The sequence below is a fragment of the Chenopodium album genome, chromosome 10 (assembly GCF_948465745.1).
Source record: "Chenopodium album chromosome 10, dcCheAlbu1.1, whole genome shotgun sequence".
NCBI classification, from domain to species: domain Eukaryota; kingdom Viridiplantae; phylum Streptophyta; class Magnoliopsida; order Caryophyllales; family Amaranthaceae; genus Chenopodium; species Chenopodium album.
In genome coordinates this window covers 20,360,458-20,371,455 of record NC_137843.1, presented here as the reverse complement: position 1 = coordinate 20,371,455, position 10,998 = coordinate 20,360,458, and the positions used below count along the sequence as shown (strand labels likewise).

The following is a 10,998-nucleotide window of genomic DNA, read 5'->3' as shown; positions in this document are numbered from 1 at the left end:
GAGATTATTATTAATAATAATAATAATAATAATAATGAAATTATTCCCTTGAATTATGCAATTACGGCTGACAGTTTCCTAAAAAAATCAAAAAAATTTAAATATGGCAAAACTATTTATGAATTGTTTTTTACTTTAATGTTAGATTCCAAATATTCATTTTTTTTTTATTTTATGTGATTGATTCCATATGGGACTATCATATTGAAACGGAGAGAGTATTAATAATAATAATAAAAATAATAATAATAATAATAATAATAATAATAATAATAATAGCGGCTAGGTTAGGGTTGGGTAGGGTTCCACGTCAACTTTCCGGCTGATTTTCCGGCGGCATCAGGTTGTCGGTGGTAGTGCGATCAGGTCCGGCGTTATCATACATCATTGGTGCTTCTTTTTGGGCGAATTCAAGGTGTAATCGGGCTATTTCTAGGGTGTTTTTCAAGGGTTTTTAGCGGCTGTTTACAGGCAGATTTCCAGAGGTTTTCCGGCATCGGTTTTTCCCGCGGCTTTGCTTTGTTTGTGGCTGGGTTTGTGGGTTGTTTTCAGGCATAATCAGGTGGTTTTCAGGTGGTTTTCTGGGCGTGTTTCTGGCCGTGTTTTAGGCGGTAATTTGCTCGCGTTTCTGGCTCGTTTCTGGTCGACCTTCTCGCAGTTTTTGGCTCGTGTTTTAGGCTGCTTTTTGGTCGGTTTTAGTCGGCTTTCTCAGGCAGCGATTGTGTGTTCTCAGGTATCGGTTTTTTAGGGAAGTTTTGGGTGCGACTTTGTTGCAGTTTTGGGTGTGACTTGGGTGCAGTTTTGGGTGTGACTTGGTGCAGCTTTGGGTGATTTTTCCAACCGTTTTCTTGGTACGTGCATGCTGATTTTCAGGCAGCCTTTGGTTAGTTTCTAGTGTCATTTCTTGCTTGCTATATTTGGTATTTTCATGCTTACGGGTTTTGGTTGTTTTGTTAGTGTTTCATGCTATAGTTTTTGGTGGCCGATTGAAGCTATGTCGGCTGCGGGTGTGAAGTTTCATTGTCCCTTCGTGGGGCTTAATGGGCTTAAAAGAAGCTCTTTAATCAAGCATCTTCATGATCGTCATTGTTGTCTTGGTGCGCGGGATGTCACACGTCATTCTCTTACTTCTAATTTGGCAGTTTATACTGAGGCAGAAGTTACCTTTTCGCGTATGGGGATTTGGTTATGTGGGGTTTGTTACAAAACTCATACAGTTCGTTCAAAGTGTTGTCATGAAAGGGGTAAGGATGTGTCACCCCCTGATGTGGGAGATGGTATTGTTCGTTTTGTGCTTCATAATTTCTCCAAGCCACAAGCTCCATCTTCTCTGGCTCGTATGGGGCATGTGGATGGTCTGGCGCGAGATCAGTACAGTGGTTTTGATGTGGATCTCTTTGTTGGTTTTTTCTCAAAGGGGCTTCGCACTGTGAAGTTTATCCCTCCCAAGTGTCGTTTGGGGTTTTCTTGAGTTTTGAAAGGTGCTCTTGATAAGGTGATCTCAAAGCCGGATGACATTTCTAGTTGGGTCTCGCTGTTGGTGTTACCTCTCTACATCCTTAAAACCTTTCGCCCGCGGAGTAGTCGTGAGTCTAGGTCTTCCGTGAAGCGTCGACATCAAGAGTAGAGTATTTCTCATGCTATTTGTTCTTGGAGTGCACCAGGTGGTAGTTTGCAGCTTATGAGGGAAACTGTGGCAGAGAATTCTCCTGCTTTGTCGGTGGTTGATGATGAGGACCTTGATTTAGAGGAGCGTAATATCAAGCAGTGTCGTAGGAAGATCTGTGATGGCCATTACACCGCTGCAGTCCGGGTTCTTTCTTCTTCAGGTGTTACTCCGTATAATGAGGCCACTCTTACAGATTTACAGTCAAAACACCCTTCTTCTCCAGCTCTATCCTTGCCTGCTGATATACCTGTTGACCAACTTCATCTCGTTGCTACTTCTACAGTTGTTTTGGATCGGATTAATAGTTTTTCACGTGGCACTTCATGTGGTAGGGACGGTTTACGTGCTCAACACCTTATGGATTGCTTGAGTGATGCTGTCGTGGCTGTCTCGGATGAGTTAGTTGACTCTATTTCCGGGGTGGTTAATCTCTTTCTAGCTGGAAGATGTCCTATGCAACTAGGAGAATATATTGCTAGTGCTCCTCTTACACCACTTGTTAAGCCCGAAGGTGCTATTCGTCCTATTGCTGTGGGTATTGTTTGGCGGCGTTTGGTTTCGAAGGTGGGTGCTGTTATGGTTGGCCAGTCTTTAGGAAGTTATTTTGATGGTCTTCAATTAGGTGTTGGGGTTTCTTCAGGTGGTGAGGCAATTCTTCATGCAGTGAATCGGTTGATTGAGGATCGTGGTTCAGATGTTGGCCTTTCTATGTTGTTGGTGGATTTTCAGAATGCCTTCAATCTTGTTGATCGTTCGTTCATGTTACGTGATGTTTGTCGCCGTTGTCCAGGCATTTCGCGATGGGTGGAATTCTATTATTTTACTCCAGAAAGATTGTATTATAGGGACCAAACCTTATGGTCGTCTCAGGGGGTGCAGTAGGATGATCCCCTTGGTCCTTTGCTTTTTGCCTTGGTTTAACAACCCCTGGTGTGTAAAATCAGAGACACTTTTGATGTGTGTCTTCAGGCTTGGCATTTGGATGACGGTACTGTCATTGGTGACACGTTGGTAGTGGGGAAGGTCTTGCGAATGATTACGGAGGAAGGGCATGTTTTGGGTTACATCTTAACGTGGGAAAAACTGAAGTTTTTTGGCCTACAGAAGACCCTCGAAGCAGGATTATGGGTGTCTTTCCACCAAATATTGCTCGACCTTTGCGTGGTGTTAAGTTGCTTGGTGGTCCCACTAGTTCTGATTTTTGTTTTAGTGGTGACCTTGTGATGCAGAGGGTGACCAAGACTATTGCACTTATGGATAAGGTTGCTAAGCTCAATGATCCCCAGTGCGAGTTGTTGTTGCTTAGGGCATGTACCGGAGTTTCTAAACTCTACTTTGCTTTGCGTACTTGTCCTCCTAATACTTTTGAGGTAGCTCATCGCACTTTCAACGAGGCTCTTCGTTCTTCCTTGGATCGTATCGTTACTGCTTCGGGGCCTGGGTTTGGCGATTGGCAGTGGCGGCTTGCCACCTTACCATTTGCGTTTGGCAGACTTGGTGTTTAATCCGCAGGTGATGTTCGTCATTATGCTTTTCTTGCCTCTCGGTTACAGTCTGCTGGGTTACAAACAAAACTTCTACGGGATGCTGGCGTTGTTGGCCTTAGTCGAGCCTTTGCGGATGCGTTGAGTCTTTTTCATGGAACGGTTGGGTCTGACATTTTGTGTAATCCTAGTGAGGTCGCTGCCCCTAAACTAATGAAGAAATTAGTAGATATATACTTCACGAAGGTTACCACTTCTGTAGAATCCACCTTCTCTTTATCTCCTCGACAATCAGCATTGTGGAAATCGCAACAGGGAGATTACACCTTCGCTTGGTTTCGGGCGGTTCCTAATTCAGGGTTGGGTCAGACTATGAACGCAAAGACTTACCAATGTGTGTTATGCTATCGATTGGGTGTTCCATTGTTCTCTTTCTCGACACCATGCTCTACTTGTTCGAGGGTTTTTCCAAGGGATATTTTCGGTGATCACGCGGTGTTGTGTGCTATTGTCGTGGGTATTAAACATCGACATAATGTTGTTCGGGATACCCTAGTTGATGTTTGCTATCGTTCTGGGATTTCAGCCAGGAAAGAGGTTGACATTGGGTTATCTGAAGGGAACGACGAGGCCCTCAGACCTGCAGAAGTATTACTTTATTCCTGGGATCGTGATCGCGATGTCTGTGTAGATTTGACAGGATCTTCTCCTTTAACACAGTCAGGGCTCTCTGACTTTATTCCTGGACGGGTTCTCGCTAATGCAGCTCATCGGAAGCGGGTTAAGTATGAAGCTCGTTGTTAGGCAATTAGATATGGTTTCATTCCTTTCTCCTTTTCTTCTCCTGGGAATTAGAGAAGGAGGTTGTTGCGTTGCTGAAGCGAGTTCAGAGGTTCTTGACGACGCAAGACATTGGAGCACGTGCTGCAGCTCATATATTTACTAGGTAGGCTTTGCTATAGCTAGAGGAGTGGGGGCCCAGATTGTATCTCGGTTTCCCACTAATTTATTGTAGGTTGTATGACTTTTGTTTTTGAGATATAATAATAATAATAATAATAATAATAATAATAATAATAATAATAATAATAATAATAATAATAATAATAATAATAATAATAATAATAATAATAATAATAGCAATAGCAATAGCAATAGCAATAACAATAGCAATAGCAATAGCAATAATAACAATAACAATAACAATAACAATAACAATAACAATAATAACAATAACAATAACAACAACAACAACAATAACAACAATAACAACAACAATAACAATAATAATAACAATAATAATAACAATAATAATAAAAGGAATAGGGAGGGCCTATCTATGATAGGCTTCTGTTTTATGTAGCTATAAAGCGCCTATGCTAAGATGTCAGGTTTTTTTCCCCTTTTTTTTATATTTACATTTTACCTAAAATAACAAGCGCCTATCTTGTATAGGTGTTGTGTATTGTGTTAGATATAGATCGCCTCCAATAGGCGTTCTATAGAATTTATAAAGCACCCCCTTAGAGGAGCGCCTTAGAGGCGTTATATTGGTTGTTGTAGGCACTCTCTATTCCCTATTTTGTGGTAGTGTACGTGTTTATGTTAATCGTTTGAATTACTACATGGGTTTGTGAACGGGTTTTGGTTTTCGCACGCTGATTAGATAGATGTAAAACCCTACAATTGAGACACATGTTCGTTCAAGGTTTGGTTGAATTTTTAGGCTTACAAGAAATATTTAACACTTGGGCTTGCTTTGTGGAGTCTATGTAAAGTTTAGACGTCAATCTAATAAGGAAGTAAATTCTAATCTCATCACTTTTTATTCAGATTACGGAGCCAAATATATGTGTCTACAAAGAATAAGCGATAAGTGGAAAGAAAGTAGTGGTAGAATAAATTACTTCATTTTATACGAACAATAAACATTTATAATGGGGTGGCTCAAAACATTCGAATATGCTTCGATTTTTGTTTGTTATTGTCACATATTAATATCGAATTTTTAATTGCCTTTTAGCCAACTTAAGTTGTATACTAAAGTTGTGCACTTATTACATGCTTTAATACACCTTTTCAATTCATATTCTTATAACTTAAATTTAAGACTTATGCTTTTAGGAAGCTCTTGACAATTTTCACACTTGGTTTCAAAACTTGGGTCTCCCATGTGTCTAACCAACTCTTGGATCCATCCATTAATTCCTGAAGAGAATAAGTTCCGTCTAAAATAGTGATATTCCAACCTTTTGTTTTCAAAAAATTTATCTTTTCCGCCTGTCTCCTTGCTAGTTCACATGTATTTTCTTTTATAGCTTTCACAGCTTCCTCATACATACGCTTTTGAACTTCGTCACCCTCTAACACATTAGTTTCACTAGCATACCTTTTAAAATACTCTTCAAATTCTTGAACACCAATTGCCTTCGCCAACCCTTTATAAGGTTGATGCATACCCATTCTCTCAGATCGGTGAAACTCGGCCAACTCATTAAGCATCCCTTTTTCAAGCATGTCATTGACTCGCTTATCTATATATTTGTTTAATATAGGTGGTGAAACATAGACCCAAAGAAAACAACAATCATACTTTAACTCAAAACATCCTTGGGAGGATTTGGAAAATACGTCCATGTTTGGGTTAAATTGTTTTGCTAAAAGGGAATAGACAAATGAGTTTGACCCACCTACAACAATAGGAATGTTTCCACGATTATTAATTTCAGAGATCAACAACGAAGCCCATGAACGATATTGAGCAGTGCTTATCTCGTCAGGACTCGATGATGAATCGATGTTTCCTAATAAATGGTGAGGAACACCGAGTTGCTCCTCTAATGATATTTTATTAGAGGTAATGTCAAGGCCTTTGTAGACTTGAATTTTATCAGAATTGATGATTTCAGAAGGGAATATGGAGGCAATATCGATAGAAAGTCGGGATTTTCCAGATGCAGTGGGGCCTAATATCACCACCACCTTATCTCTAGCTATCGGAAATTCCATGGTGTGTAGGATAGGGTGGGTAAAGATGTTTGGAAAAGGGTGGTATAAAAGGTGGGATTTTTTTATTTTTTTTGGTTAGCATTGGCTAGAGGACCTATGTTTTTATAGTGTAACTTTACATGTTTATTTCAATTAGGAGAGGGTGAGGTTAAAATATCTTATATTTTTAAAACCATTTGGATGAAGTTGTATTATTCTCAAACCTTCTAAATAAGGTAAATAGGTTTTATGATTCACATCTCAAATCCTCCAAATAAGGTGGATATATTTATTTTATTAAAGTGGAACAATAATGCATCATACACCATTATTGGCACATTTGTTAACCAAAGGGGACTAATCTACTCAATTAAAGCTACTTAAAGGCTCTTTCTATTACACTCAATATATTCAACCAAACAACTTAATCAAATCCTTTGGATAAGTTTGTATGATTCTTAAACTTTCTAAATATGGTAAATAAGATTTATGATTCACATCTCAAGTCCTCTAAATAAGGTGTATATGTCTTTATTCCATTTATATGGAACAATAATGCATCATGCACCATTATTGACACATTTGTTATCCTAAGGGGAATAACCTACTCAATTAGAGGCTACATAAAGGCTCTTTCTATTACACACAATTATATTCATCAAATCCTTTGGATAAGGTTGTATGATTCTTAAACCTTCTAAATATGGTAAATAGATTTTATGATTCATATCTCAAGTCCTCTAAATAAGGTAAATATATATTTATTCCATTTATGTGGAACATTAATGCATCATACACCATTATTAGCACATTTTTTATTCTAGGGGGACTAACCTATTCAATTAGAGGCTACTTAAAGGCTCTTTCTATTACACTCAATTATATTCATCCAAACAACTTAATCAAATCCTTTGGATAAGGTTGTATGATTCTTAAACCTTCTAAATATGGTAAATATATAGGCTTCATGATTCACATTTCAAGTCCTCTAAATAAGGTGGATAAATCTTTATTCCATTTATGTGGAACAAAAATGCATCATCATACACCATATTGGTACAGTTGTTATCCTAAGGGGACTAACCTACTCAATTAGAGGCTACTTAAAGGCTCTTTCTATAAACTCACATATTCATCCAAACATTCATCAAATCCTTTAGATAAGGTTTTATGATTCTCAAACCTTCTAAATAAGGTAAATAGGTTTTATGATTCACATCTCAAATCATCTAAATGAGGTGGATATCTTTATTTCATTTATTTGGAACAATAATGCATCATACACTATTATCGGTACTTTTTGTTAGCCTAAGGGGTTTGACTTATCAATTGGAGGCTACTTAAAGGCGCTTTCTATTACACCCAATTATGTTCATTTAAACAACTTCATCCACTAACGTGGCGAGAGATACCTGATTTACTTACATGAGAGTGCATATGCATTGATCATTCCTTCATGAGTTTGTATCAAATTGACATGAAGGTATTGTCACTAATACAAAAAAAAGTTTTATAAAACAATTGGAATAAACTTTATAGAACACCTTAGGACTGTGCTCTACTAAGCGATGTATAACATATATAGAACGGGTGGAAGAGGCGTTCTTTATTCTAAGCCATATTGAACGTTTATCAAACAAATCCATTCTCTATTTCCTTACTAAAATATCAAATTATAAATGGAAAAGACCATGGTTTTCTCATATGACTGCTTTTTTTTTCTTTACAAAATAAAATGTTTGTAACCCAAGCGTTCTCTGTTATTTATTTTAAAAAAGTATTTTCTCGGTGTCTATCCTTCTAATTTTAAATTGAAAAACTAAATATTGGGTAAAAACGAAAGGGTGAGCTAAGATACGAATTGTATACTGTAAAGAGTGTAGCCCATCGTTAGGGATCTCGTTTCCTCTATGCCCTATGCCTTGTAAAAACCTGGGAATTTACACTTGTTAAGGTGTAGTAGGATTTGAACGAGGGATTTGAATTCAAGGAATCATTTTTTTAATAAACTAATAAAGAGTTGATAATGAGTTTTAAGAAAGCTCATAAACCTCGTTCATATCTTTTTCCTAAGTAATTTAAATTTCATGGGATCTTCAATAGAATCATAAGTTTACCCAGGCCCACATTGATCTAGTATTTGGTCTATCAAACAGACCTAGCCTTCATATAGCCTCTACAAGATCTTTCTTTTGCACAATTTCATCACCAAATTATATGCAACGTGATACCTAAAACTAAGTTTGTTGATTTTATTTACAAGCAAGAATCACAAAATAAAAGTCTACATTGCGACGAATGTCAATATATTTTTTTATTCCAAATTCGTGAAATAAATAATAAATAAAAAATAAACAATATTCGCCTTGTCTTATTTAGGTGATAAAACAACAATTCAATTATTCCAATTCTATTCTTTAATTAACGCAAGCTACACTACTAGAATTTATATAATTAACGACAATTCAATAACGACGAACTCAAAATCTCGTCGTTGTAAGCACTATTTATCCACTTTATAACAATGACCAAAAATGTTTCTCGTGAATGACAAAGTGATTGCCGTACTTAGATATTAATAATAAGATATGTCCGTCGTTAATAATTTGGAAAAAGAAAAAGAAAATTAAAAAAAAAAGTAGTTTGTCGTTAAAAAGTGACGCGGCAATAAATTTCAGAAAACCGCTAAATTGAAACTTTTTCTATCTTTATACTGCAAAAAAATTTCACGCAAAACCCTTTATTTTCCTGCCTCTTTTTGTTTTTTTTTTTGGATTTCTAATTAGTTCGAAACACTTTCCACACAAAATTCACTGAAAATCAACGCCCAAGCAAATTCACTGAAAATCAACGCTCAAAGCAAATCGATCACTCAAAACAACGATCAAAGCAAATTCACTCAAAATCAAGAAATTCAAGACCTTTGTTCGTAATTATTGGTGAAACGGCTCATCAATTTTCCAAATTTGAAGCTAAAAAAGGGTTAATTTCAGACTTTCGGTAAGTTTATGTCTTTGTTTTGAATTGGGGTTTATTTCAGAATCAATTCTTGTTAATTTCAGATTGGGGTTTATTTCAAAATTGGGGTTTATTTCAGAATCGGGGTTTGAATTGGGGTGATTTCAGAATTGGGGTTTGAATCAATTCTTGTTAATCTGTTGATAATTAGGAGTTTTTCTATAGATAATGTGTATAAATTGGGTTTGAATCAATTATGGCTATGATAAATCTGAATAACTGATTTGATTAAGTTTGTTCTTATGTTTTGTTGATAATCATGTTCGTTTCCCCCTTTTCATTTTATTCTCAATTGAATTATGTTATTTGCCTTTTGGTTTGATAAATTATGTTAATAAGTACTTTGATTTTATTTTTCTGAACTTTTTAATTGTTTGCATGTTCACTTTCCAACTTCCTGATGATTCAATGTATGTATATGGATTTATTTTTTTCATGTTTTCTATAATATTGTGCAATGTCGAATGAATTTCTGGGTGTTTTGGTTGTATATTTATAGTATTAGTTAAAAAAAAATTCACAAGATTTGTTAATTTGAATTTCTGATATGTATTGTAAAAGGACAGCTTTGTTAATTTGGGTGTTTTAATGAATTTTGTATGTTAAGTTATTGAAAAAGGACATGGGTATGGGCGTATAGCTTGAGTACTGTAGAATCGGAAGGTATTAAAACTTTTATAACACCTTGTCTCCCACTGCCCTCCAATCTTCTCACTGGCACACCACATAGCTTCCCCATCAATAGTCCTAGCATCCACCCCAATCCCACATCCTATCTCTTTCAACACTCCCACATCAACATTAATTTTGATAATACCTGTGGGCGGTGTACTCCAGCAATCTTTGCCTCTAATAGTGGTCTCAGCTGGGCGCGAATCTCACCATCCATTTCAATCATGAGCTTTCCTACATACTCCAACACCTCACTAGCGCTCTTCCATTCATTCTCAAACAAACCCCAGTTTCTGGCACCACATAAGACCCCAACAAATCACCATTACCCACCTTTTCTCCTGCACACCCAACCCCTTAAAAGACTGCAGCACCCAGTCTACAAAAGACCTCCAGTTACCTTCCACAGCCTATCTAAAACCACTTGCTTCCCAGACATCCAAGGCACGCAGACAGCAGAAAATAGCATGGCAAACACTCTCATATGTCTCCTCATAAATCCTGCAGTTAGGCGAAATGCTAGAAACACTTTTGTTCAGTCCCTTATTTGTTGGTAACACTTCGTGACACGCCCTCCAGAAAAAGGTTTTAATTCTAGGGATGACCTGCATACTCCACACTCCTCTCATTTCACCAAAATATGAGCAGCTACCCCCCTCCTCCTCCCCTCCATGTATCAAATTAAACACTCACTTAACTACTCTTGATTCTAATTTCTCTTTTAGTGATATTGTTTTATATTTTGATTAGCTTCAGAGTAGTTGCAAAGTTGTAGGTCTTTTTGTAATTTCTAGGAAATCAATAATGATGTCTCAAACACTTAAAGTAGGTAAATAGACATATTTTTGAGATAAAATTAAATGATTGAATAATGGTTCTATTTATATGGAAGAAAGTTTTATCTTTATTACAAAGATTGTAAAATAAAAAAAAATGATATGTAAACTAATGTTTCATTTACTAGACCTATAATTTACTAAGCTATAATTACTACGACGAAACATAATCAAGTATGTAAACACAATCAGACACTTAGTTTTGTTTCTACTTTTATTTTTTTTTAAAGATAGTTTTGTTTCTACTTAGTTCCATCTATATTTGAGATTATTGTGTTTTATCTTTTTTTTTTTTTTTTTTTTTTTTTTTTTTTTTTTTTGCTTATAGAAA

The 10,998-nt window shown here is 36.4% G+C and overlaps 1 pseudogene; it reads right to left on the bottom strand.

The window, feature by feature from the left end:
* Positions 1–5,265: 5,265 nt before the first annotated feature.
* Positions 5,266–6,162, bottom strand: LOC145565026 (adenylate isopentenyltransferase 1, chloroplastic pseudogene; annotated as a pseudogene).
* Positions 6,163–10,998: the final 4,836 nt, after the last annotated feature.